The 26,353-nt window shown below is 42.1% G+C and overlaps 1 protein-coding gene across 3 annotated transcripts in view; it reads left to right on the top strand.

Annotated features, from left to right (window-relative positions):
* Positions 1-26,353, top strand: part of LOC113523774 (voltage-dependent T-type calcium channel subunit alpha-1I) — a 162,414-nt gene that overhangs the window by 11,718 nt on the left and 124,343 nt on the right. The window contains exon 1 of one of the 3 annotated variants that reach the window (XM_034310152.2): positions 8,289-9,248. The exons of the other annotated variants lie outside the window; for them this stretch is intronic. The gene's annotated coding sequence lies outside the window, so the exon portion shown is untranslated. Of the gene's footprint in view, positions 1-8,288; positions 9,249-26,353 lie in introns of those variants that run through there. 3 annotated transcript variants of the gene reach the window in all.

Raw genomic sequence — 26,353 nt, 5'->3', positions numbered from 1 at the left:
TGCATAAAAATGTTTAAAAAATGTTATTGTTCTTAATATTGACCTCAGAGGAACACCAGTGCTGTTCTTTCTGCCATTCTGCATATCAGTAAAACAAAACCATCATAACAAATATTGTGTTTTGCAAAAAATATCTTTGGCCACTATGATGTGATGCGACGTGTGTGATTTATTGTTGCACTTCAGAGTAATGGACTTTATCCCTGGTGCCTGGTGTTTACGCTGAACTCTGTCCGGATCCGCAGTGAGAGCAGTTTAAATGCGATTTGATAACGCATTAAAACGCTGCTGCTTTTTAATGGACGTCTGTTCCTCCTTTCTGGAGATCTTAAAGCGTCTCCCTCTGGGTGGACTAATGAGCGCTGTGTAGTCGTTTGGCTCAGAAACGTTCCTCCTAATAAAAGAAATGAGGCACATCTGGAAGATAAATCTTCATTCGGGAATTTAACCATTGTTTTTTTTTTTTAATTATCATTTATTTATTTATTTATTTATTTATTTATTTATTGCAATGGATGTCCCATTAACCCAGGTCATGTGTTTGGATTTAAATCAACACAAATGTAAAATTAATTGTTAAAATGCTCAGTGGATAGAAATATAAAGTTTCTTTGTGAAAATAGACCACGGACGCTCAGACATCGTCCTCGAGGCAGGACTGTGTGTCGCTGTGACTCATATTTACAAGCAATAATGTTTTTAGGTCACTTTTTTCCTTTGTTCTGCTTTTAGTACTCGTTCCTGCTGGGTTTGTATTTAGGTTAGAACCCAGCTGTCAGGTCTTAGTACACTTTAGAACCCGAAGTCAGCATGCACACGTTCTTATCTTAATGTTTAAACTTATTTCTAGACTCATCTCCATTCTGTAAATTCAAATACATCTTTAGGAGAAACTCACATTTACATTCATGTCATTCGATGTTTATGACTAATTTTTTTCATTTCTAATTTCTCTGTGCATTTTGGCCCCGCCCCATTCTACACAGAGGCGCACAGCTCCGCCCACTTTTCCTGAAAAGGCAGCTCATGAGCTCACAGCTTCGCAGGTGAGTCGGGGTTGATTCCCGGGAAAAGCGCAGGACCTGGCGATGTTTTCTTACAGCTGAGTTTGATCCAGTAGAGGGCGCTAATGATGACAAACTGCACTTTAATTCAGATTATGATGGTGATGATAATTAGTGAAGAGAATAAATGAGGTGTGTTAGAGCCAGGCAGTGCTGTGAGCAGCCAAGAGTGTGTGTGTGTGTGTGTGTGTATGTGTGTGTGTATCTGACTCTTTAGAGGAAGAAAAAGTCTTCTGTTCATTAGTAACACTGCTCACACGTTCAGTCCAGAGAGAATATCGGGGCATATTCAAGTACAGGATGTAAAATTGTGCTGTTTTTATGGCGAGGTGTTCTGAAGAAAAGCATGCAGTCGTCTTAGTTATGGAAATGATTGCGTGTGTATTTTAGGGCCTCATGGTTGCAGTCAGACGCTGTTGCTTTTTCTGCTCTTGTGTATTTTTTCCCCAAATGTCCATGAGCTTTTCTGTGAAACCACGTGCCTTGTTGGTCTAAAATCCTTCGCAGTATTCTGAGCCATGTTTTCCTTTTGTTAAAGATTCATTCGTTCACAACAACAGCTGGCAGATTTAAACTTTAACAGGAAATCTGCTCTTTTTTAGGACATTGTGTTGATTTTTATTCCACACCTTTCTCTTCTTCTCTCAAGTGTCTCCCAGTGGTGTTTGAAGATTTCCTCTATACTTTATTACTGCTGTGTTTCTACATCATTTCACTTGAAACTGTTCCTTAAACACACAGCGCGCAGTAGATGATAATCAGGAAGATTTTGAGGGAGATTCTCCTCACATTCGCCTCCATTTTGCGCTGAAAGATTGTCTTCTGAGATTATTCTGTGGTGTAAAATCCAATCATAACCACTCGAGTCAAACTGATCTAGTATTTCCTAATTTAAGATTATGATAAACCAGATAAAAGATTACTAAAATCCTATTTCTAGATATTTTTCTACTCATTTCAAGCTTGAAATCGTTCTACTGGCAGATCATGTTGGTAATGTTAAGTGTTTATTACGAGAAAGAAGCCAATAGCATAAGAAAATGTAAAGGTTGAAATGAGTAAAAATGTCTAGCAGTAGGTTTAATCATCTTATATTTGGTTTATTGTAATCTTATATTAAGAAATTCTAGATATATGTGACTATATTTGAGATATTTTTACTTGCTCAGATATTTTTGCAGGCAGTCCATTCATTTTTTATAACTTTTATAACGTTAAATATTAAACTGTAAATATTAAACTATTAAACATGTTCCATACTTACAGCTCCTCATGATGTGTGTGTGTGTGTGTGTGTGTGTGTTGACTGTCTCATGTGGAAAAACGCATCATGGCACAAGAAAGACCGTCGAGCTGAACTGCCGTGTCCATGTTTGTTTTGATCGGAGATCACGGTGGTTTGTGAGGATCTGAGCGCGGGGATCACTGGTCAGGACTGATGATGATGATGATGATGATGATGATTTGTGAGCGTAATCTGTTTTATTTAGGGTTAGTGTTGTAGTCTTTGCTCAGAGTTAGGAGCAGCTCCTAGTCCCAGGGAAGGAGATCTGCTCCATGGAGAGGCTTCATCACCGCTCAATGCGCCATTTAAAAAAAAAATGTTTTACAAAACTCGCCGTCGTTGCTTGACTTTATAGCGGCGTCTGATTTCATTCTGAGATACAGATAACGTGTAAACTGCTAGCTTCATACAGTTACAGGCTCCTGTGATGTTTTTGACGGATGCAGCACCTCGACTGTTCGACACTGCGCTGTAATTTTATTACCACTGTATTGGAAAAAGCATTATAGAAATATTTTATATTCATAGGCTGTTGAATGTACTACAGCGGCGGTGAGGCGGCGAGGCTTCATCCATTAACAGGAAATTTATTCGCAACTTGACGTCTGTCAGATTTCTTGGTTTGTTTGCCTTCTAGCTTCGCCTCTGGTCTCTCGCTCTGTTTCAGCGTCTGATAGCGTCAGATCTCTTCACTCCTGTGGGTGGTGATGTAAAGCGAGGTAGACTGTTTGTTTTCAGTCTCCGCACCTCCGTGGCCTCCTCCACGTCCTCCTGTTTCCTCCCATCTGAGAAAAAAACATGCTGGTGGTGCTGAATTACCCTGAGGCGCGAGTGTGTGAGTGTGTGGCGTCACATCCAGGATGTATTCCCGCTTCACTCCCGGTGTTCCCGGGATAGACTCCGGATCCACCGCCACCCTGACCAGGATAAAGCTCTTACTGAAGATGAATGAAGCAATAACAATAACATGTAGAAGCTTTTTAGACTCGTGGTTAGAGATGGTCGTAGCGTTACTGGGGTTTGAACTGGAGATCTCCCGGAGCACACACTGTTACTGAGACAGACTCGACAGTGTAGAGCTGACCTGAATCTCTCCATCATTTTGAGGCTAGAAGTGCCAGTGTGAAATAAAATAAAAAGTAGAAGAACTTAAATAACATCCCATATTTATGAAGTGTCAAATCACATCTCATCACTCATGAGGATGCAGCTGAAAGAAAAAAAAATCATCAGCAGAACAAACTGTTCTGTGTGACGTCCAAATCAGTGTCGCAATCCTGCCACTTCCCCGCTGAGGCTAACTAGCGTGCATGACACTCGGGGTAATTCGTGTCAGTCAGGGTTAGCGATGCTCCGCTCTCCCTCTCTCTCTCTCTCTCTCTCTCTCTCTGTCTCTCTCTGTGCGACTTCTTCTACCTGCTCCACTGTGCAATCGATGCTGCAGATTGCCCTAATAGAATTAAAGCAGAACAAACTGAGTTGTATTTACTTCTAGCGCAGATCCCCAGCGGGACCCGGAGCTCACAGAGGGCAGAAAAAGAAAACCCAAAAAGCCAGTGTGACAGCAGGCAGCGGTGTTTAGAGGAGCCGAGCGCAAACAGCACTGAGCTTTTCACTCCTCCACAATGGCAGAACGCTTTCTGGGGCTGAGGAAAGCGCTCCGAGGCAATTTGTACAAACTGAAAAGTTTACAAAGCCTTTACGTTCTGATTGGGAAGCTGCCAAACTCGCCGTTGCCCCACTGGGCCGTGTGTGTGTGTGTGTGTGTGTGTGTGTGTGTGGAGCTGAAGCAGCTCATTTGTCAGCAGAAAGGACTTTGCGTGAGCCGGATGCTGTTAGAGAGGCTACACTGGATTGCTTGACTCAAGCGACAGAAAAATCTCTGTAGACCACTTTAGCGTAGACGTTCTGCCAAGCCTTAATGGTTCTGTGCTTTACAGACGTACGCGGACATAAAGCGTATAATTATACACGCACTGAAAATGCTGATGTGTTCTGCCATGTTCTTAAACTCTCCAAACTCCTCGTTTGTCTCAGACTAATATATTCCATCAAGCTGCACTTTACCACTTAGCAAAGGTTCTCCATTTAAACAGCTTTTAATCACATTTATCTCTGTAGAATTCTGGACTGTGATTGGTCAGAAGGTGTTGATTAATTTTCTATAACAGCAGCTCTGACAGTAGTGCAGCTGTAGATCACAGGTTTGTGTGATTAATGCGCTTGTTGTAATACGTTGTGGTTTCTATAGTAACAGCTCATTCACAGGGACGTGTACAGCGGACGCTCTGCTGATAGTAAACAGATTAAAAATCTTTAATATAATGATGTTTCATTCTTTAATAAATAAATAAAAATTGTAATTGTTGGGAAATTGCTGTGGTAAAAGAGGAATAAAACACTCGGGGGCATGCTGTTATAGGACAGTCAACACTTTGGGGTAGTAACAGTAACACCATGCCAGTGTTTTTTACTTTCCTGTAAGAGCACGTCATGTTGTGTCTGATTCCTTATTTAATTTAGAAATGTGCAGTGGATCTTCTCTTCATGCCAAGTATTACTGATCCAAAAAGGCACACAGATATTAGACACGTTTAGAGATCCTCCACGTGACCTCTGAAATGTAAATAAGAGACGGAGGTCATGTGACTTTTAAAAGCGGATATTTTTACACTTTAATTCTGTCAAAAAGAAACAAAACCTCATCTTTGTAATAAGAGTGATTTTTATTTTAATAATTGATGTATGCTGAACTTTGATGCCATGTTTTATGTTGGGGGGGGATTTGGCCTGAACAGAGCGTGTGTGTGTGTGTCTGTGTGTGTGTCTGTGTGTCTGTGTGTGTGTGTTTATTTATTTTTTTTATCTTAATTTTCTGGCTCAGAGATGTTCTCCCTGTCTGGCACTTTCTCTCTGATGATGGACATGACATTAAAAATGACTGACAGTCTTTAATAGCTGCATGGTTTAATTTTATCCTCAACACAAAAGGGACAAAGGGAACAGCTGTAAACTCACCACCACGCTCAATATTTCATGAGGACTCGCAGCTTCTGCGGGAATTCTCTGGAAAATATGAAAGGTTAACACAAGTGCTGCGCCATATTAGAGCCGGATTATCTCTCAGAACCTAAAAGAAGATTTCTCTCAAGACTAGAGAAGGCTGGGTGGAGTGTGAGCTGGGTTTAGTTAGAGTTCAGTCCCACTCGGAGGAACCGGAGCTCGTCTGATCTTTTGTGCTATTTGTAAAAGCGAGTGACTCAGAGCGCTAAAACCCCGCTGCGTGTTTAGTGCTTATTAGCTCAATATTTGTCTTTCATTTCCCCTCTCATTAGAAGTTAAAGTCTGCAGATAAATATACACTATTTAATGTTTATGAATGCTTCTCGACCTGGAATAACCCCAAAGCCTCAAAGAGAGCTCAGAAAAATGACAATCTGACATGCAGTGGATCACGCTACTTTCCTCATTTCATTTCCTTTTTTAAATTTTCTTTTTATTTTTTCCTCCCGAGTCTCAAATTAACTGTCACGTGACTCGCACGTGGTGCTGGGAATATTTTCATTGCAGTGCCTTTTGTGGACTGCAGAGAGAGCTCTAATCATTACACACCGCCCCTTTAAGGTTGAGCTCATGGCAATCGTGCAGTCGCGTTCATTTGTGTGATATTTCTAGTGTTTGCTTATAAATTATTATTATTATTATTATTATTATTATTATTATTATTATTATTCAGATCCAATAATGGAGCTAAAGCACTTCACATTTAATGTTCTTGTTGTGTGATTTTCATTTCATTAACAGCTCGTGCCAACACACTTTACACCGTGCACACTGCACATGCGCGTGTTCTCCTGTCTGCTCGTATGAAAGAATGCTCACACACACACACACACACACACACCTGCTTCACTGCGTCTAACATGTGCGCCGGTGCAGTGAGTGCACTAATAGCAGGAAGGTGTCCAGACGCCTCTGGGTTGCCAGATTGGATTTCAATTCTCAGCCAAATCCCACTTTAAATCCCACATCAATTTATTTCACACCATCCCAAAAGACGAGCATTAGATATTTTTTATTAATGCACTTATAAATAACAGTTTGAATATTTTTTTTTACCATTTATAAAAACGTTACTTTTTAAAGTATTAATAAAAATAGTGACTTTCCACTCAGGTTTCAGTCTGTGTGGAGTTTCTCATGTTCTTCCCATGTCCATGTAGGTTTTCTCCTGGTTCTCTGGTTTCCTCCTTCCTCCCCAAAACGTGTGTGTGTGTGTGTGTGTGTGCGCATGTGCGCGTGTGTGTGCGTCTGTGTGTGTGTGTGTGTGTGTGTGTGTGCGTGTGTGTGCGTATGTGTGTGTGCGTGCGCATGGTGCCCTGAGATTGAAGGGTTTCTACAAGAACAGATTTAGGTTGCAATAAAGCTTTCTTTATTTATTCATCCATCATCATCAATCCACCTATTGGCATGTCACATGTTCTCCGTGTGTGTGTGTGTGTGTGTGTGTGTGTGTGTGTGTTTCTGCTGGGTTCTCCGGGTTCCTCTCACCTCCCAAAAACATGCCAATAGGTGGATTGCTGAAGATAAATTACACTGTAGTTGTGACTGAGTGTGTGATGCACCCTGGAGTCTATTCCCACCTGATTCCCAGCGTTCCCAGGATAAAATACAGCAAGACCCTGACCAGGATAAAGTGCTTACTGAGAATGAATGAATGAATGAATGAATAAATGAATAGTAGCAGTATGGCAGAGTGTAAGACAGATTCCTTTACAGTTTTATTGTCTCAGCAAAACCGTTTATGTGCCTTCAGGAACATTGTTGTAAAGAATTCTTAAAATAATTTTAACAAGAACCACTTTAGGTTGTAAAACAGATTGCTTATCTATCTATCTATCTATCTAATCTATTTTAGCCAGTGTATTTGAATACAAATCAGATTAATACACATCATGAGTTCAGTCCACAGTGTTTTAAAAAATCCTCGATAAGTTTCCGCTGGAACTCCACTTCCATCTCAGTGTAACTTAAACCCAGGAATCAGTCCAACCTGGCAACCTGGTGTAGAAACAGCAGTTATACTGTGGAGGAGAGGAGAGGAGAATGGGAGAGGAGGAGAGAGGAGAGGAGAGAGGAGAGGAGAATGAGAGAGGTGGAGAGGAGAATGGGAGAGGAGGAGAGAGGAGAGGAGGAAGGTGGAGAATTGGAGAGGAGGAGAGAGGAGAGGAGAGAGGAGAGGAGAATGAGAGAGGTGGAGAGGAGAATGGGAGAGGAGGAGAGAGGAGAGGAGGAAGGTGGAGAATTGGAGAGGAGGAGAGAGGAGAGGAGAGAGGAGAGGAGAGAGGAGAGGAGAATGAGAGAGGTGGAGAGGAGAATGAGAGAGGAGGAGCGAGGAGGGGGAAGACAGGAGGAGAGGTGAGGAGGATGAAAGGAGTAGAGAAGGAGAGATGGAGCGAAAAGAGAGGGGAGAATGAAAGGAGCAGAGGAGGAGGAAAGTAGGGGAGAGGAGGAGAGAGGAAAAGAAGAGAGGTGCAGGAAAGGAGAAGAGGAGCGAGGAGCAGAAGATGGGAGAGGAGGAGTGAGGAGAGGGGGAGGACAGGAGGAGAGGATGAGAGGAGCAGAGGACGAGAGGGGGAGTAGGAGAAGAGAGGAGAGGAGAGGGGTAGAGGTGGCAGAAAGGAGGAGAGGAGAGGAGGAGTCTTATGTTTGAGTTTTTTTCTGAGCTGAGAAACAGAAGCACTAAAAGTTATTAATATTATTATTATGATTAATATTTATTATTATTATTATTTATTATTATTATTAATGCTAGAGAATCCGCGATCTGCTCCATCACAGCTCTTCAGCATGCTGACTAATCACAGTAACACACTCAGTGATTGGTTAGAGAGCTCATTTGCATATACGTGCATCACAGAGACCGAAAGTATCGCGATATCGCGTGAGAGCCGGTATATCGTTCAGCTCGTGCTCTCAGGTCCGCGCTGCTTCACCGTGCGGCGGCTGCGCGCGCGCATTCACCTGCCGGATCGCCGCGCACGCGCCAGCACCGGACGGACGGACGGATGGACAGATGGACGGACGGATAGATGGAGCGATAGAAGGATGCAACAGAACGGAGCGCGATAAGAAGTTGGGTGTTTTTCTGCACGCGCGCTCGGGAGATGGTGCAGTGCTCAGCTCCGTCTGTCTCGCGTCTCTTTCTCTCGGCTCGCGCGAGCTGCTGCTGATCATGTAGATGCTGGATTTCTCCAAGATCTCCGAGAAGCCCAGGCGATGCAGCTGAAGCGCTGTGTGCTGTAGGGATTTCTTCTCTTCTTCTTCTTTGCAGCGAGTTGGAATGGAATTCCTGGAGAAATGCAAAGTGGTGTGTTTGGAGGAAAAGAGAGACGTGTGTGTGTGTGTGTGTGTGTTTAAGGTGTAAAAGTGGGAATGGAGAATTAACGCACGACCTGAGTGAGGATTTTACAGTTTGATTCCGTAGCAATACATGCAGCAGACTATTCAAAGCCATTTCCTTTCCAGACAATCTGATGGGAAAATCTGGAGAACAAAGAGTGCAAAGAGCGTGCAGGAGTCTCCGCGCTGAGGAGGATCTACTTCCGGTCATTTATTTGATTTCAGCAGCGTTTTGCACACTTTGGAGGCTGGATTGAGCAAAAAGAGGAACATCTCAGCATCTCAGCATCTCATCATCTCATCCTAGCCACTTCTTCCTGCAGTAAACTGTGCTTCTGGAGTAGTTTTGGAGTTATGTAAGGCGTACTTTATGATCCGTGGGGAAAACGCACTTCAGTGGGTGGACGCAGAATTTTGGTGAAGGATCTTTATTTAGAGAGAAGCAGCAGCGTCCCGTTTTAGCGCTCTGCAGCAGCGGAAATTGGATGTCAGACAAGGTAAGCGCGAGTTTCATCATGTTTCCGATTTACAGGAATGATTTCTGATGCCAGTGCCACATGCAGTCTTGTTCTGAAAATTAAAAAAACCAAAAAACGCACAGGTCTTTCAAAGCAACTTGCAGAGTTTTTTGTAAGAAGATGCGCAGAAGCTTTTCCCGCAGACGCTCGCGCTGAGATCAGAGCTCATTATCTGTAGATCTGAGAGTTAAGGTGTGGCTGAACATCGATCAGTCATTACATCTATTGATTGACTGAAGACTGGTAATATCAAACCTGAAGATCAGTCTCGATTATTGTTATTGATTGTGAGGATAATGAGTGGAATCTGGCGCTTAATGATCCAACTAGCGCGTGCATTATTCCTGATGCTCCATGGAGCTGCACACTGCAGGCCTGCAGAACCAAACCCAGCCACCAGAACCACGGCTTCACACTCATAACACAATAAGTGTGGTATGATTGACTTTACTGTGAGTGTAGATGTTTGTGTGTGAGCGTAATGTGTAGCTGTGTGTGTGTGTGTGTGTGATGAGTTCTGGAGTGAAGTTGGAGCAGCTCCTAATTGCTACCTGTCTCAGCATTTTCCTCCACAAGAAGAGGAAAGCTCCTCAGGCCTGAGTCAGGATGCCAAGTCTCACAGCTTTAAATCATTTCAGCACCACGGCCAGCGGGAGAGAGGAGAACCTCAGCAGAACTGAGATCTGAGATTGATGAACACTTTACTGATCTCAGAAGCACACGTGGCAGAAGCGAAGCTCAGGGAGTGTGGAAATGAGCAGAAATGAGCAGAAGTCGGAGCAATAGCGAGGATCTGAGCTGACTCTGAGGCAGGTTCGGCTCTGAAACACTTCACCAGATAGAATCTGACATATTTTCAGTAATTGATGTCGTAAATGTGATCATGCGCATCAACACAGAATAAAAATAAGGGTTCTCCCAGAGGGACAAGGAACCGGTTTACTGCTGCTGAGCTGTGATTGGTTGATGAGATGACAGTTAGCAAATACTCAAGACTTGATTTTATCTCTACACTATTGGACCTAATGGTTCTAGATTTCTAAAATGCTTTTATTTGCTACGACACAGACATTTTAACCCTTGATGGTTCTAGATTTAACCTTTTTATAAGCATGTATGATGAGATAATCAGGAACTTTTCCTGTATACGTGTACATCTCCCATTTTTCAGCACTTTATGAACCTGAGTTGAGGGTTCTTTGGTAACTAAAGGGGTTCTACTGGAACTCTTGATGATCAGGGTTCTACATGGAACTCTTAAGCGTTCCCTCAGAGTGAGAAACTAAAAAAACATGTTTACAGTGAAGGGAAAGGAGTTAGTAAAGGAGCAAGGCTTACTTTTAGATGTACACTATTAGACAAAATGGTTCTAGCTTTCTGAAAAGGAGATTTTAAGAGTGCCTCAAAAAAAAAAACATTAAGGGTTCTAGATTTACATCATCAGTCATTATACATCCTTATCTTACCAACACTTTATGAACCTCTGTTAAGGGTTTTTTTTCTTTAAAAGGGATTTACTTTGAAACATTGCTGATTAGGAAGCACTTTACTCTAGGGTTCTACATAGAACCTTTAAGCGTTCACCCAGAAGCACAAACTAAAGAACGTGTGTACAGTCGCTAAACAGTGATTGGTTGATAGTTGTTAAGAGAAGAGAGTTAGCAAAGAAGCAGGACTTGCAGTTAAAGCTACACTAGTAGAACACATGGTTCTTGCATTGCATAAAGGAAATTTTAAGAGTTCCCCCATAAAACCTTAAGGGTTCTAGATTTATGGCCAGATAATTATGAACATCATCGTGTCACTGTATATGTGCACATCTACCTTTTTCTATCTCTCTACTCTTAGAAGAACAGGGTTCTTTGTGGAGTTAAGGGGTCTTTCATGAGTTCTACTTTCATTTATTTTCACACTATTAGACCAAATGGTTTTATCTTTCTACTTGGAAGCTTTTATAAGAAGGAAACCCCTGATTTAGGGTTCTACATAGATATTTCAGAGGGGACAACCTAAAGAACCTATGTGCAGTTGCAAAGAAGAGACTTACAAAGACGCTAAAAGATACTTTTATATCCTCGCTATTAGACCGAATGGTTCTAGCTTTCTAAAATGGATCTTCTTGGAAGCTTTTGTGAAAGGAAATGTTTGGTCATAGCGTCGTCCTAAACAGAAATTGTAAGGGTTCCCCTTAAACCCCATAAGGGTTCTAGATTTAAGCTTTTTTAAAGAGGGCATCATCAGGAACACTTGCTGTGTAACTTGCTGTATCTCCATTTCTTTGTGGTCCATCAACACCAAACGAAACCACGCTGAAGTTTAAAGGCAGCACTTTTTCGACAGAATGCCGTTGTTTTTTAGTGACGTTGTTGTAAAAAGTGAGGGATGTGAGCGTGATCAGCGACGTTTGCGCTTCGGAGGACAGGGGCATGTACAGGAGCGTTAAACAGAGCCCATGAGTGCTGTTAAAGTGGCTGTTAATTGTTGAAGACATCTTGCTTTTTTGACACCGTGCTCAGATGTTCGACTGTGAGAGCAGTGGTGTAAAGCTGATGATGAATTCCTCACATCGTTAAAGAATCAGCTCTGTGTTTAACTCTAACGACGTTTTGTTTGCTTTAATTAGCTTTAAGATTTAAGCCCAGTGGAACGCGCTCTTATTGACTCGGATCCTGATCATCTAAAAGCTCTTAAAGACAATCGATACGTAAAGAGTGCAGGTCCTCTGGCGAGACTTCCCTGTAAACAGAGACGGATTATTCATTATGGAGTAATGAGCGATGAATAAAGCTCTGTGGGTCTACAGCACCGTCAGGGTCTTACTGATATCAGTACAACGACGGGTTCTTCAGCTGACAGATTTCACTCTTTCTTTCTCTTTATTTTCATGTTTGAAAAATGTTTAAAGAGGTTCTACATAGAACCTTTAAGGGTTCCCCCAGATGGACAAGTCACTAAGCTGTGATTCGCTGATTGCTGTTGAGAGAAGAGGGTTAGCAAAAAGGCAAGAGTTTTACTTACGTTTTTATCTAGACCATAGACAAAATGCTTCTAGATTTAACCTTTTTTAAACAGTGTATGACCAGATCATCACAAAAATCATCAGTTGCTATGGTATGATTAGGAAACACTTTACTGTAGGGTTCTACATAGAACCTTTAAGGGTTTCCCCAGAGAGACAAGTCTCCTAGCTACAATCGGTTGTTTGCTGTTGAAAAGGTGCAGAGTTTTACTTACGTTTACATCTAGACGATTATACAAAATAGTTCTAGCTTCCCAAAATGGTTCTACTTGGTATCTTTTGTGAAAGGGGAACCTTCAGAATTTTAAGGGTTCTAGATTTAACGTTTTTTAAACAGTTTACGACCTGATCTTCAGGAACATCATCGGTCACCTGAGCCGTTTACGCCTATGTTTTGTTTTCTAACTCTACAGGTTCATTCTTTGCATAGTTAAGGGTTCTTTGCTTCCTAAAGGGGTCCTACACAGAACCTTTAAGGGTTCCAGCAGAAGGACAACTGTTGGTTGTTTTGCTGTTAAGAGAAGTGGGTTAGGTGCAAGCTTTTACTCACATTTACATCTAGACTTTTAGACAGAATGATTCTAGCTTTCCAAAACTGGTTCTACTTTCAATGTTTTGCTTCCTGAAGAGGTTCTACCCAGATGATTTTATAACCAGGGGTTACTCCAGACAAACCAAAGAACCTTTAAAGGAGCTAAATTAGAACCTTTTTTAGCCTATATACACACACGGGTGGAGTTAGAGGTGGGGATATGGGTGGGGTTATGGGCGGAGTTAGAGGTGGAGTTGTGGGCGGGGTTAGAGATGTTGCTGTAGTTGGGGTTAGAGGTGGGGTTGTGGGCGGAGTTAGAGATGTTGCTGTAGGTGGGGTTGTGGGCGGAGTTAGAGATGTTGCTGTAGGTGGGGTTGTGGGCGGAGTTAGAGATGGTGCTGTAGGTGGGGTTAGAGGTGGGGTTGTGGGTGGGGTTACCATTTATACCTTTTCTTATGCCTTGTGTGTTTGGTTTTGTGCTCTGATAGCGGTGTGATGGTGTAATGCAGTCCATGGAGCGAGCCCCTGTGTGTGTGAGTGTGTGTGAGTGTGTGTGAGTGTGTGTGTGTGTGAGTGTGTGTGAGTGTGTGCGAGTGTGTGCGAGTGTGTGCGAGTGTGTGTGTGCGAGTGTGTGCGAGTGTGTGTGTGCGAGTGTGTGTGTGCGAGTGTAGGTTCCAGGGGTCTGTGGTCATTAGTGCCCTTGCTGAATTATGTATGAATGAACACTGAGTCGTGTGAGTGAGTCATGAGGTCATGAGCAGAGACGAGTGGAGAAAGTGCAACTGTGTAAATGTTCTCTACACCATACACCCTGCCCTTTAGAACACACACGCACACACACACACACACACACACACACACACACACACACTGCAGAGTCTCTGAGTTTAACCTGCTATGTTTCACGTCTTAGCAGCGTTCTCAAGCAAAATGACTCATAAAACTTGGTGAGTCATTACTCAGTGTGTGTGTGTGTGTGTGTGTGTGTGTGTGTGCGTCTCTTTTATTTTACATTATTATTATGTTGTTTTTCAACAGTTCTTGGATAAGGAATAAGCTTTCTAAAGGGTTCTCCATTTAATATTTAAGGGTTCTCTGCTGTACTTTTCATTTGAGGGTTCTCCAGAGAAACAAGCTGAAAACCACTCTGCTGTAGGGTTCTACGTAGAATATTTAAAGGTTCCTCAGAGAGACGAGCTGAAAGTGCCACTCCTGTGTGTGTGTGTGTAGTCCGTGTGTAGATCTGACGTGTTTTGTGTGTGTATGAGTTCTCCGTCCTGTGGGAGCTGAGCAAAGCGGAACCTGTTGAGAACCACTAATGAGGCACATTATCTAGTGAGGAATTTCAGAGCTGTCAGGTTTCACCTCACATCAGAGCGTAAATTCCCCCGAGTGAGGTTCCACATAACAACAGAAACGAGTCCTGCGGCTGCTGTCTGTTATTATTACACACACACACACACACACACACACACAAGCGCAGTTCACATTCAGAGTTGAGTTGTAGGGTTCTACATAGAGCCTTTTATCCTGTTAGATGGAACCTTGTGTAAGAGTATGAGCTTTGATTTTATTTGAATAAGAGCTTTAACTTTTAGGCGGGAGTGAAAAGGGAACCCACTTAAGGGTCTTAACTTCCCAAAAAGGTTCTACTTGGAACCCTCTCTGTTAGGAAAAGACTCAGTTGTAAGGCTCTACTTAGAACATTAAAGCAGTGAGACAAGCTGAAAACATAAATCCCAGTGGAAAATATAGTATTTTTGCTAAAAGACCTTCTTATTCATGGATCTTTACCCATTTTATGTTGGTTCTAGAGGGAACTATGGAGAAAACGGTTCTTTAGGGAGCTTAAAATACTTCTTTATTTATAGGGAACCAAAAATGTTTTTTCTTTGGCATTGTTCCAAAGAACCTTTTCTGTCACCATTATTTTTAAGAGTGTAGCTTCCTAAATGGGTTCTACTTGGAACCCTGTCTGAAAAGGAAAATTCCTCACTTGGTTCCTTTAAGGGTTTCGCAGAGAGACACACCAGAGTGCTAGAAGAAACCTGTCCAGTGTGTCCCCATGCCCTATTTCTTATACTTTCAGAAAAAGGTTCAGATCTAGAACCCTTAAGAGTCCATTGGTTTGTCTCTTGGGCAACCAGATCAACTGAGTCAACCCAGAGAACCCTTGAAAAAGGCATTTAGATGCAATTATAATACCATGAGCTATGACAGAACTCTACAGTAGAGGGTTTCCCTTCAGAAAAGGTTCCAATTAAAATCTCCCTGAAATGTAAGATCCAAATTGCAAGAAGCCTTGAGGAACCTTTTTTCCTAAATGTGTATAGCTTTAGTGTTAAAGGTGGACTCACAACCCTCCAGTCACTAGAGCAGAACCGTGACTACTGAACCACCCTGAACAGGTTCTAGAGCAGAACCGTGACTACTGAACCACCCTGAACAGGTTCTAGAGCAGACCCTCGAATGCTGAGCCACCCTGTACAGGTTCTAGAGCAGACCCTCGAATGCTGAGCCACCCTGTACAGGTTCTAGAGCAGACCCTCGAATGCTGAACCACCCTGAACAGGTTCTAGAGCAGACCCTCGAATGCTGAACCACCCTGAACAGGTTCTAGAGCAGACCCTCGAATGCTGAACCACCCTGAACAGGTTCTAGAGCAGACCCTCGAATGCTGAACCACCCTGAACAGGTTCTAGAGCAGACCCTCGAATGCTGAGCCACCCTGTACAGGTTCTAGAGCAGACCCTCGAATGCTGAGCCACCCTGTACAGGTTCTAGAGCAGACCCTCGAATGCTGAGCCACCCTGTACAGGTTCTAGAGCAGACCCTCGAATGCTGAACCACCCTGAACAGGTTCTAGAGCAGACCCTCGAATGCTGAACCACCCTGAACAGGTTCTAGAGCAGACTCTCGAATGCTGAACCACCCTGAACAGGTTCTAGAGCAGCCCTGAGTTTTATGAATTATTTTATCCACTTCTTGCTATGAACAGTCGACTCTCTGTCTGCATTCTGATATGAGTTTAAAGGCCAGACTAGAAAACTATTACATATGCTAATCTCTCTGTGTGTGTGTGTGTGTGTGTGTGTGAGAGAGAGATTATTACAGATACGAATATAAACTCCCTGTGTTCAGACAAGAACAGAAAAATTATTTACTCCAAACTCATGCAAAGGGGATTAAATACTGAAGTTACACACAGAGCTCAGGCGTAACTACAGACTTAAATGCTGTTCAGCAGTTCTGTGAGAGTTACGCACATGGGGGCGGAGTTTGTCTAAAACAGAGGCGTGTCTCGCCACTGTCTGGCAGTTTGATGTAACCACAATACATCACAGTGAAATTTATTTGTCTGTAAATACACTCGAACACATTATGGCATGTCATTCAAGGTCAACATTAAATACATAAATATCACCATCACCATCTCACACATGCACACACACACACACACACACACACACACACACACACACACACACACACACACACACACAAGTGGTTCTTCCCCAAACTGTTGCCAATGAGTATTTTATGGATAAAGTGCTGAATGAAGGTAAAGTTTCTCTGTAAGTGTAGTAGACGAGCACCGGGTCAGATTTTCCTTCACACCACGGACACGTTTTCTGGCTTTACTTTATTAATTCAACAAATCAAAATAGTGAATTAAGTGTGAAACATTCACCTACATCACCACACACACGTTCCAATTTTATGATCTCGATTTAGTGTCTCGTGACTTCACTGCGTCTTGCACATGAGTAACTGTTAGAGCCTGATATATATATATATAAAATAAAATAACAGGATGTGCTGGATCAAGTGCTATTTTATGCTCTGCTGAATAAAGAGCGTAGAAGTCATATTGTTAAATTAATCCGAATTTAAAAGCAGTGCTATTCATGCAGCAATATGTTGGTGATGTACTAGACTCCTATTAGATTTGTTTCAGTGCTTTATCTTCAAGCCGATGGTCGAGATGTTGCTGAAAAACTCCGTCTCACTTCTACTCAAGAAAAATCTGTAAACCTCAGAGGCGTGAACTGCATTCAGGTGATTTTAACAATCCAAAATGTCCACTTAAGCAGCTGCGTAACCTGAACTTTCCTCACATAAATATTGGTATAACTTTTGGACTAGACTGTGGATGTGGATGAGAGAGAGAGATTAGAGTGAAAAGATATCGACACTAGCATCTATTAAATCTTTCCGGATCCTCCATGCTGTTGTGGTCTCTCCTGACAGCTGTGGAAGCTGGACATCAGTGCTGCTGCAGGCTGTGTGATCTAAGTGTCGCCCCCCGTCGCCCGTAACCACTCCTCACGGATCGGCTTACCCAGCACTGAATGTGAAATATTCATCATGGCCGCCAGCTGTTTGCTCTGGGCGTCTTTGCCTGTGCATGCAGAGCAGCCTCAGGTGATGATCGAGGATAACGATGTCCTCACAGCGAGCGCGAGAGATCCGCTGAGCGTCTCCATCACCGCCGAGCTGAGAGACGTTCCATCCTGTGGAGGAAAAATAACCAAATTGCTCCTGATTACATTCATTTTGGCTTGTAAATTGATTTGGGCAGAACTAAATTGGGTAGAGCGACTCAGCCAAACAACGGCGTTACACCAGAGTTAGTGCGGTGCTCTAAAGTGGACAAATTTAATTGCTGAACATCGCAGGCTCTAAATGAGAGCAGACGCAGTGCTGGTGTCTGCGGGAGTGTGTGCTAACTGCTAAACATGATTTCACAGATTTCCCTGTTTTAATTATTATTATCGAACACACACTGATATGATATGAACATGATAATACCTATCTGGTGTGGAAATCTGTGTGTGTGTGTGTGTGTGTTCATATTAGCCACAGACTTACTCACATGTTAAGAATTCTGGATTCTGATTGGTTACATCACCTGAAATCACAGGTTTATATTAATGCACTTGTTCTAATACGTTATCGTTTTTATAGCTCATTCTCAGGGACATAAACACATAAACAGATTAAAAAGAAGAGTGTGCAGAATCAGTAAATGACAAGGTAAAGTTTTCTGTAAGGAGATTTATGGAAGGAGTCTCCAGTGTCAGCGCTTTGTAAGTCAGAGGTAACAGGACAGAGGAGTTTACGCTTCTTTGCGGTTTTTAGGTAACATGACAAGCTGCATTTTTTGTCTTATTAACTTCGAGAGAGAATAAAGAGAGACTGGCGAGGGAATGACTGTTTATAGCTGCTATAACGTAAGTGACAACAGGAACTAACCTGTTTCTCAGAACAATAAATGTAACTATAAACTATAAACTCAAAAAGTGTGTGTTGAGCAGCTATTGCCTGAAACGTATCAAGTTAGAAGATGAGTAAAGGCAATACAGTATATCTGTGTAAAGTTAGTGCTAAAAGGACATTAAACTCCACTTCCCATCAGCCCCAGCACATCGCATGGCACTAATCACAAGCTCCTGTTTCCTGTTTCACTCTGATTTGCGCCACTATTTAAGTTCTGGTCTCTGTGTACCTAATTGTCATGCTTCTGTTGATGTTGTGTCTGTGTGTTGCTTTGCCTGCTGTAGTCTTGCCCATAGTCTGTATGTCTTCCTGTTTTGTGTTACTCACCGTTTTGGTTGTTATTTTTACACTCGGCACAATAAAAATCTGCACTTGCATCCGTCGCCTCTGAGAATCCCTGACAGTCTGCTTTACCCGTAGACAATCTGTACATTTTCTCGGTTGAGTGTCGAATGAATGAAAAATTGTGACTCACTCTTCTTCATGCGGACTGTTCTATAGGGAGTTTTGGAGGATGTTTTGCTGAGACTGATGATTTAAAACACGCCATTAAGGCAAACATGCTGCTTAACATTCGCTATTTGTACAGGAGTCTTGTTGCTATGGTAACAATGGCACTAAATATCACTTGTGTTTAAATTTGATTGCATATATCGAGAATGTAATCTGAGATTTATAACAGTGGCTGTAAACACATGCCGTGATTAGAAGAGTAATTCGTGATACCGTAATGACAAGAGAAATATTCTAGTTTCCCACAAGCTGCTATTCAGGGCTTATAATGGATTATAATTCCAGTCCAACGATCTTCCCTTGCTTTACTCTAAAGCCTATTAGTAACCTCGCTGTTACTAACCAAAGTTCTGTCGTCTTTTCCATGTTTTACAGTCTGTTCTGGTCGTAATGTACAGACTGTCAGCTGAAGAATGGCTGGGAGTCGAGGAGGTGGTTTTTATGGAGACTTCCGGCGAGGGTTCGCTGCCCGTCTCGGCTCACTGCATTGATTGGTGGTTGTAATTCTGCTCATCGTGGGTTAATTAGATCCCCCTCTTTAATTTCACCCCATTAATGGGCTGTGGAGGGGAGAAAACGTCTCATCCTCCTCTCTTCCTCTCCTTCTCTCCGGCGTTTTGAACCCAACAGGTCGACGCTTGTTGATTGAGCTCTGTGAAGTGACCGGACTCCATGCATTTCTAATTTAATTATGAATTTAGATTCATGCTCCTTCTCTGAGAGTCAATTAGAAACATCTGGAGATGATAAGTGCTTAAATTTTGTGTATAGTTGTGTTTTCCATCCTCTCCTCATCATGCCAAGCAACAAAAAAACGCCTCCACTTCTCCCGAGGCGACTGTGATGAATATAAAAGACTCTCACTTTGCTTCCTTAATGCTTCTCGTATCGGATTGGCCTGTGGTCTTCTTCCTCCATCGCCACTGCACTCGTTCACTCCCGTCTCCTTCTCTTTAATCTAATTATCCTCAGACGCTGCGTGTGCTGGTCGATGGCAGAGAGAGGTGCTTAATGAATGCAGGAAAGAGACACGATTATATTGGATTAGTTATAAAACGCTCCCCAGTGGAACAGCATTGTTTTGACCTCTCGCTTGTTTTACTATAAAATGCTGAACAGGTTTTTGTCTGAACTGATGCCATCGTTTATTAACGTGTGTGTTCAAGCTCGAGTGGTGTAGTGTTAATTACCGGAAGTTGATTGGATGGAGTGATGTTTATATAACGGTGGAAAATCTGCAATATTTTACGTGTTGAAAACTACATGGAGCCTAGTTTAGCCAAGAGTTTCTACCATTAATATTTTTTTAAATTTAATACTAGAGTGTTTTACAGATTTAAGCTCGCACACATGAGCAGTTCATTTAAACAGTCATACACACTGCCAAAACATTTACCAAAAAAGTTCTTAATATCTCACTTAGAGCCTGAAGTAATGTTTATGTGCTCGTTGTTTGCGAGTGGATTTGAAAAGAAAGGGGCGGGGTTCTGAGCAGAACCTCTTCAGGAAGCTTAGAACCCTTGACTTTCCAAAGAACCCATGAAGAATCATGTGTAATCATTTTACTGCAATTTTATTGTATACTGTAATGAACTGGAGAATTATTTTCATTAAGTTTGATTAAATTCAGACCAAACAAATTACTGAGTGGTTATGGAAACTGTAATCAAATAAAATAGAGAGAGAAAAAAAACAGAAATAAGTAGGAATAAAAAATAGTAAACAATCAAACCAGTCCAGTGGCAGTTTAATAATACTGACTGTTCTTATTATACTAATGAATATTCATCTAAATAACTCCAAACTCATCATTTACTAAACGTCTTCATCTTCTGTGAGAGATCTGTTTACTGCCAAACTGATCCTGATACCTCAGAATGTGAACCACAGAGAGAGAGAGAGAGAGAGAGAGAGAGAGAGAGAAACAAAGAGAGGAAAAGCACTGAGAAAGACTGAGAGAGAGAGAGAGAGAGAGAGAGAGAGAGAAACAAAGAGAGGAAAAGCACTGAGAAAGACTGAGAGAGAGAGAGAGAGAGAGAGAGAGACAGAAACTGAGAGAGGAAAAGCACTGAGAAAGACTGAGTGAGAGAGAGAGAGAGAGAGAGAGAGAGAGACAGAAACTGAGAGAGGAAAAGCACTGAGAAAGACTGAGTGAGAGAGAGAGAGAGAGAGAGAGACAGAAACTGAGAGAGGAAAAGCACTGAGAAAGACTGAGAGAGAGAGAGACAGACACAGAAACAAAGAGAGAGAGAGAGAGAGAGACAGACACAAAGAGAAAGTGAGAAATAAAAAACACATAGACACAGTGACAGAGATGGATGTGTGAGAGAGGGATGGAGGGAGATGGAGACAGACAGAGAAAGAGTGGTGGAGAGAGAGCTATGGAGAGAGAAAGAGAGAGTGTGACTGAGACAGACACAGTGACGGAGAGATAGATGTGTGAGAGAGAGAGTGAGAGAGAGAGTGAGAGAGAGAGAGTGAGAGAGAGAGAGTGTGAGACAGAGAAAGAGAAAAACCAAAGAACCGTTTATTTATTAACTGCAGTTTTGGAGTGTGTAACATTTCAGGTGAGTCAGTGCAGCTGTAAATTGGCTCAGGTGTGATGGAAACATAAAAATCTTTTAAAATTTTTCAAAACGTATTCAGATTTATTAAATTATATTCAAATGTGTTGATCAAATCAAATGTGTTGATCTTTTACTCCTCAAACATTACAGCTTAATTTTTTATATAAGCTTTTGTCGTGTACATCCTGTTGCTGTCCGTGGTGCTGAAGTGTGTGTGAGTGTGTGTTTGTGTGAAGAGACGCCTGCAATGCGCAGTGGCTTGCGTCAATCACCACAAGTGATTAGAGAAACGATTGAATCTGCCGTCACCTCGGGGCGCTCGCAGTTAAATAGACCACAGCGAGAGTTGCTATTTTCGCTGCTGAAGTTCTCTGGGGAGGAGAAACACAAACACAAAGGAACAATCCACGTCCTCTTTCTCTTCCACAAACCCTCAGTTCTGTCTTTCTGTGTTTCACTTTATCGTGTTAGCGTTTGAGCTAAAACATGCGCCTCATCGTGAATTTGTATCTGAAGAATTGTATTTCTTCTCCTCCATCTCATCCCTGCTTCCACTGCTGTTCTTCTCCCACGTCAAACCTCTGCATCAATATTTACCCAGCAGCCAACGAGTCCCACATCCACATCCACACCTACCCCACCCCCTGCGTCAGGCCAGTCCCACTGGAGGGCTTTAACTCTGTGTGGGTGTCTGGAATGTACCATTGACTCCAGAGCAGGGGTGTCCATCAGCTTCAGTGTCCTGCTACAGCTTCTGGTGGACAAAAACACCTGAAAAGGTGCTGAAGGATCAACTGATGACGTGAACATCTGACTTCCTGTTTAATCAGGTTGAAAGTTCTTCTTTCCTCAAAAGGTCTGCATGTAATATGGGGATTTTCTTTGGCATTTGAAGCTTTTTTTTTTTTTTTTGCACAATGGCTCCACGAGAGAGCCGGAGCGAGAGATCAGAGAGGTTAGATCAATCCCACTTCAAAGCTTAAAATCTGAATGGATTCATGTGAGAAAAAACCAGCACCTGTTTCAAGATCAACTGAATATTAAAGTAAAACACGCTTTGAAAAAAGACAAATGAATCATTTCACAGAGCTTCAAAGAGAGATGTGTGCCGGCTATTAGCAAAAATCCAATTCTCTGAATGGAAACGGGAAACTGAGAGAGGTATCTGACTCAAACCTGTGAGCAAATCTCTAAATAAGTGCCATAAAGCTGCAGTTTACCGGGATGCAGGGTGTTGTGGATGTTAGAGCACCCTCTGTAGTCAGCACCATGCAACTACAACTGCTAAAAACTATACAAGGCTGTGAACTGAATCTGTCCTTGAGTTCGTCACACACCACTGAGGTTAACTTGTTGGAACCTGGACTGTGATTGGTCAGAAGGTGTTGATTAGTTTTCTATAACAGCAGCTCTGATCACAGGTTTATATTAATGCGCTTGTTCTGATACGATATCGTTTCTATAGTAACAGCAACTCTTAAGGCGGACGCTCCACTAATAATAAACAGATTAAATAATGTGTGTAATCATTGATCTGTAAGGAGATGTTTATGTAACATGTATGGAAGGAGTCTCCAGTGTCAGCGCTTTGTATCAGTCAGAGGTAAAGCTGTAACTTTAGTTTTCCGACGTCTTCAGGACAGAGGAGTTTACGCTTCTTTGCTGTTTCTCAGTAAAGAGAGAGAAGAAAGAGACGCTGGTGAGGGAACGACTGTTTATAGCTGCTATAACGCAAGTGACAACAGGAACTCACCTGTTTCACTGACGTTCCACAACATTAAGCATAACTATAAATGGATAAAAAGTATGACGTGTCATTCTTTAGTAAATATAAAATTGTAATCATTAGCAAATTGCTGTGGTATAAGAGGAATAAAACACTTACTGTTATAGGAAAAGAATCAACTTTGGGCTTCATTACTTCAATCTGGGAGCATTTGCACTGGCCCACTTTCGCACATCCTGCACTAATGTACAGTTAATGTCTCTATTTTTATTTATTTTTTTATTTTTATACTTTTATATTTTTGCTCATTTCATAACTTTCTCTTTTCTTTTTAACTTTTCTTATCATACCTTACAATGTTTACCTTATTAATATTATTTTCATTCCGTGTATTTTACTGTTATTACTAAGCACCAGTTCACCAAGACAAATTCCTTACAGAATTTTAATCACATTTAGGAAAGATTTCTATTTTTTAAAAAATTTATCCTGTAAATTAGCATGCTGAAGTCACTCTGGCCCTGAATTATCTCTGCTCTTTTATATTTTGTAGAGTTAAAGAATGCAGAGTAAAAGTTTATATCATATTAATAGCACATTTTACAGTGTAGATACTCGTAGGTCTGCTTTGTGTAGATCTCATCAGTGCTTTAACCTCCACTGAGTGAAGCACAGAGAGACGGCGAGAAGCAAAAACTCCCAAAGATGGAAGCTTCGGAGGAGGAAATGTTGTGAGGCTGAATGTGAAATTTACTCTCTTTCTCTTCTCCCTGTGTGTGTGCTGAGGTGATGGGCTTCTTGAGTGAGCTGTACATCACATAGGGAACTTTCTCCGATTAAACACGTGGAACATCCTCTGTGAATTATGGGTTACGTCTGAACGTCTGATCTCTTACCTGATTATTTCTGAGCAGGAACACATCAGAATGATGCAGAATGCAGTGATGTAGGGTGATATTAATAAACTATATTTATTTATTTTTGATCGCTATAGTGAGTGATGGTGGTGTAGCCAGTCTGATATTAATACTGAGGGACGATCTTGTAGAAGAACGGTTCTCCATCGCTCTAGTACAGGAGCACTGAAGCTGGTCTGGAGTTTTGACTCCTCACTAACACACTTTACGCTGAGTTTACGTTTTATTCGTCACCCATCAGAAGTCGTCATTTGGTGTGACATCACTGTAAACATCATGTGAGTGCTACTTAAAGTTTTGGCGCCCTTAAATCAGGATAAATCGCAATACGTTACTGCACCTAATAGTGACATTTATATTCACCTATCATTTAGCTTTGTTGTTGAACATCTGCTTCTCAGTCATCATAATTTATTTTGCTAAAATTGTCAGTGGGTTAGCTTTGGTATGATCACCTCTTTTATTTTCTGACTCACTCTGCTGTTGTTGTGATTATTCCTCTCATTCCTGGCATTTGTGAACAATGTACTAAGTGTCCTTTCGCCACGTTCCAGCACTTTCCGGCGCCTCTCACATCCTCATCAATAGTCATTTGACCGTGGCATCTGTTAGCGCTAGTTATTACCGAGCGCTCGCCAGATGATCAGTCACAATTTGACATTTGCTTGTTCTGCAAAGTGGCTTTCATAACCGCACACTCCTGCAGCTGATTTAACGACGAGAGCTGAAATAAATAAATAAATAAAAAAGCACTGAAACGGGTAAAGGGAAACGCACACTCCGGCCTGAACCATCAGGGAACAGGATACAAGACACCGGATTTGGTTTGTGTTTTGGAGTGTCTGAGTGTCGGCGTGATCGCTGAGCCAGATCAAATCACATGACCACCTCAAGACTGAAATCAGGTTTTGGGTTGAATGCAAGAAAAAAATTAGAGGCTTGTCATCGTTATTTGATTTCTCATGGGGAAAAAAAACGTAGGCGTGGCTATTTTTAGCCTAATTCTGGTCTCATTTATATTTTCCCGGCCTGCAGTCGTTTGCTTATTATTAAAAAGAAAATGGGGATGAGAGAGAGAGACAGAGAGAGAGAGAGAGAGTGAGTCATGCTGTAGTCAGGAAACTGAGTGTTAATACCACCAGTGTGAGCTCAAAGCCGCTCTGCCTCTGCGCTGTGCTTCATTTGGAAGAATAAACTCTCATTAGTTCCCCTGAAAGGCATTTTGGGTAAAATGGAAGAGGCAGGAGGTGAAAAGCAGGGAAGGGATGAGAGGGGAAAAAGAGAGATTTGGGATTACTCACAGCAGAGATTATTGAAAGAGTAGGAAAGTGGAGAAAGTCAGATTTGGAACACATAATGGTGTGCAATATATATATATATGTGTATATGTATTTCAGTTATGTTCAATCAGTTGAACTAAATTTTATATATATAGCTTCAGCTTTTAACAATAGACTTCATCACAAGCAGCTTTACAGAAATCCGGATATAGATTTAGATCCCTAATGTCCAAGCCAGAGGTGACAGTGGTGAGGAAATCTCCCTGAGAGACACGAGGAAGAAAGCTTTACAGGAACAGAGGGAGATTTTTTAATATTGGGTTCCCAGCGTCTCTGTGATTGACAGGTGAGAGAGAGTATGCCCCTCCCACTCACAGAGCACCAACAGTCTCCCGACGACAGGACGAACGCTTTTCTGTTCCAGCACTCGGGAACCACAGGTTTCTACTTTCCTTCGTACCTTTATATATATATATATATAAAATATATGTTTTTAAAAGATTTCTGCAACTCGTTTGAATGTGAGTCGGAGTCGACTTCATTGTCTAAGCCTGTTTATTAACCTCACTTCCATACAGTGCAAAAGTTTGTGCCCTTCTCATGATTTTTGAAAAAGGGGAAAATACGCTACTGTTTTAAATTGATCTGAATTTATTTAAGAAGAATGTGTGTGTTGGATTAGTTTATTATTTGACCATTTTTCTTACTGGTGATAATGAAGGAACTGTAAAACTGAACACTATACCGTATGTCTTCGTACAAGTTCCACTTTTTGTCATTTTGTCTTAAGGGTGCACAAACTTTTGCATTTAATAGTATCACTATAGACACAGTAATGTATGAGCCTAGGGCTTTACATAGAGGCCGTGGAATCGTTTATTACTGTGAAAGAGCAACAGAAGGCCATGTGTGAGGAGATTTGTCTCAGGGGAACAGTGTGTGTGTGTGTGTGTGTGTGTGTGTGTGTGTGTGTGTGAGGGAGAGAGAGAGATAGAGTGCGCGGGTCTCTAGTGGAGCTGAGAGAATGATCACCAGATAAAGAGAGATGGAGAGGAGAATGAAGATCAGGAGAGAGAAAGAGGGGCGAGTGGGGGGGCACGGGGAGGCAGAGAGGGTGGAGTGATGTGGGGTTTGGGGGCGGAGTGATGGGGGTGGGGGGGGGCGGAGTGATGGGTGTGTGTGTGGGGGGAGTGATGGGGGTGTGTGTGTGTGGGGGGAGTGATGGGGGTGTGTGGGTGTGTGTGTGGGGG

This window comes from Pangasianodon hypophthalmus, chromosome 13 (assembly GCF_027358585.1).
Source record: "Pangasianodon hypophthalmus isolate fPanHyp1 chromosome 13, fPanHyp1.pri, whole genome shotgun sequence".
Lineage (NCBI taxonomy): Eukaryota > Metazoa > Chordata > Actinopteri > Siluriformes > Pangasiidae > Pangasianodon > Pangasianodon hypophthalmus.
This window is presented reverse-complemented; position numbering and strand designations above follow the sequence as displayed.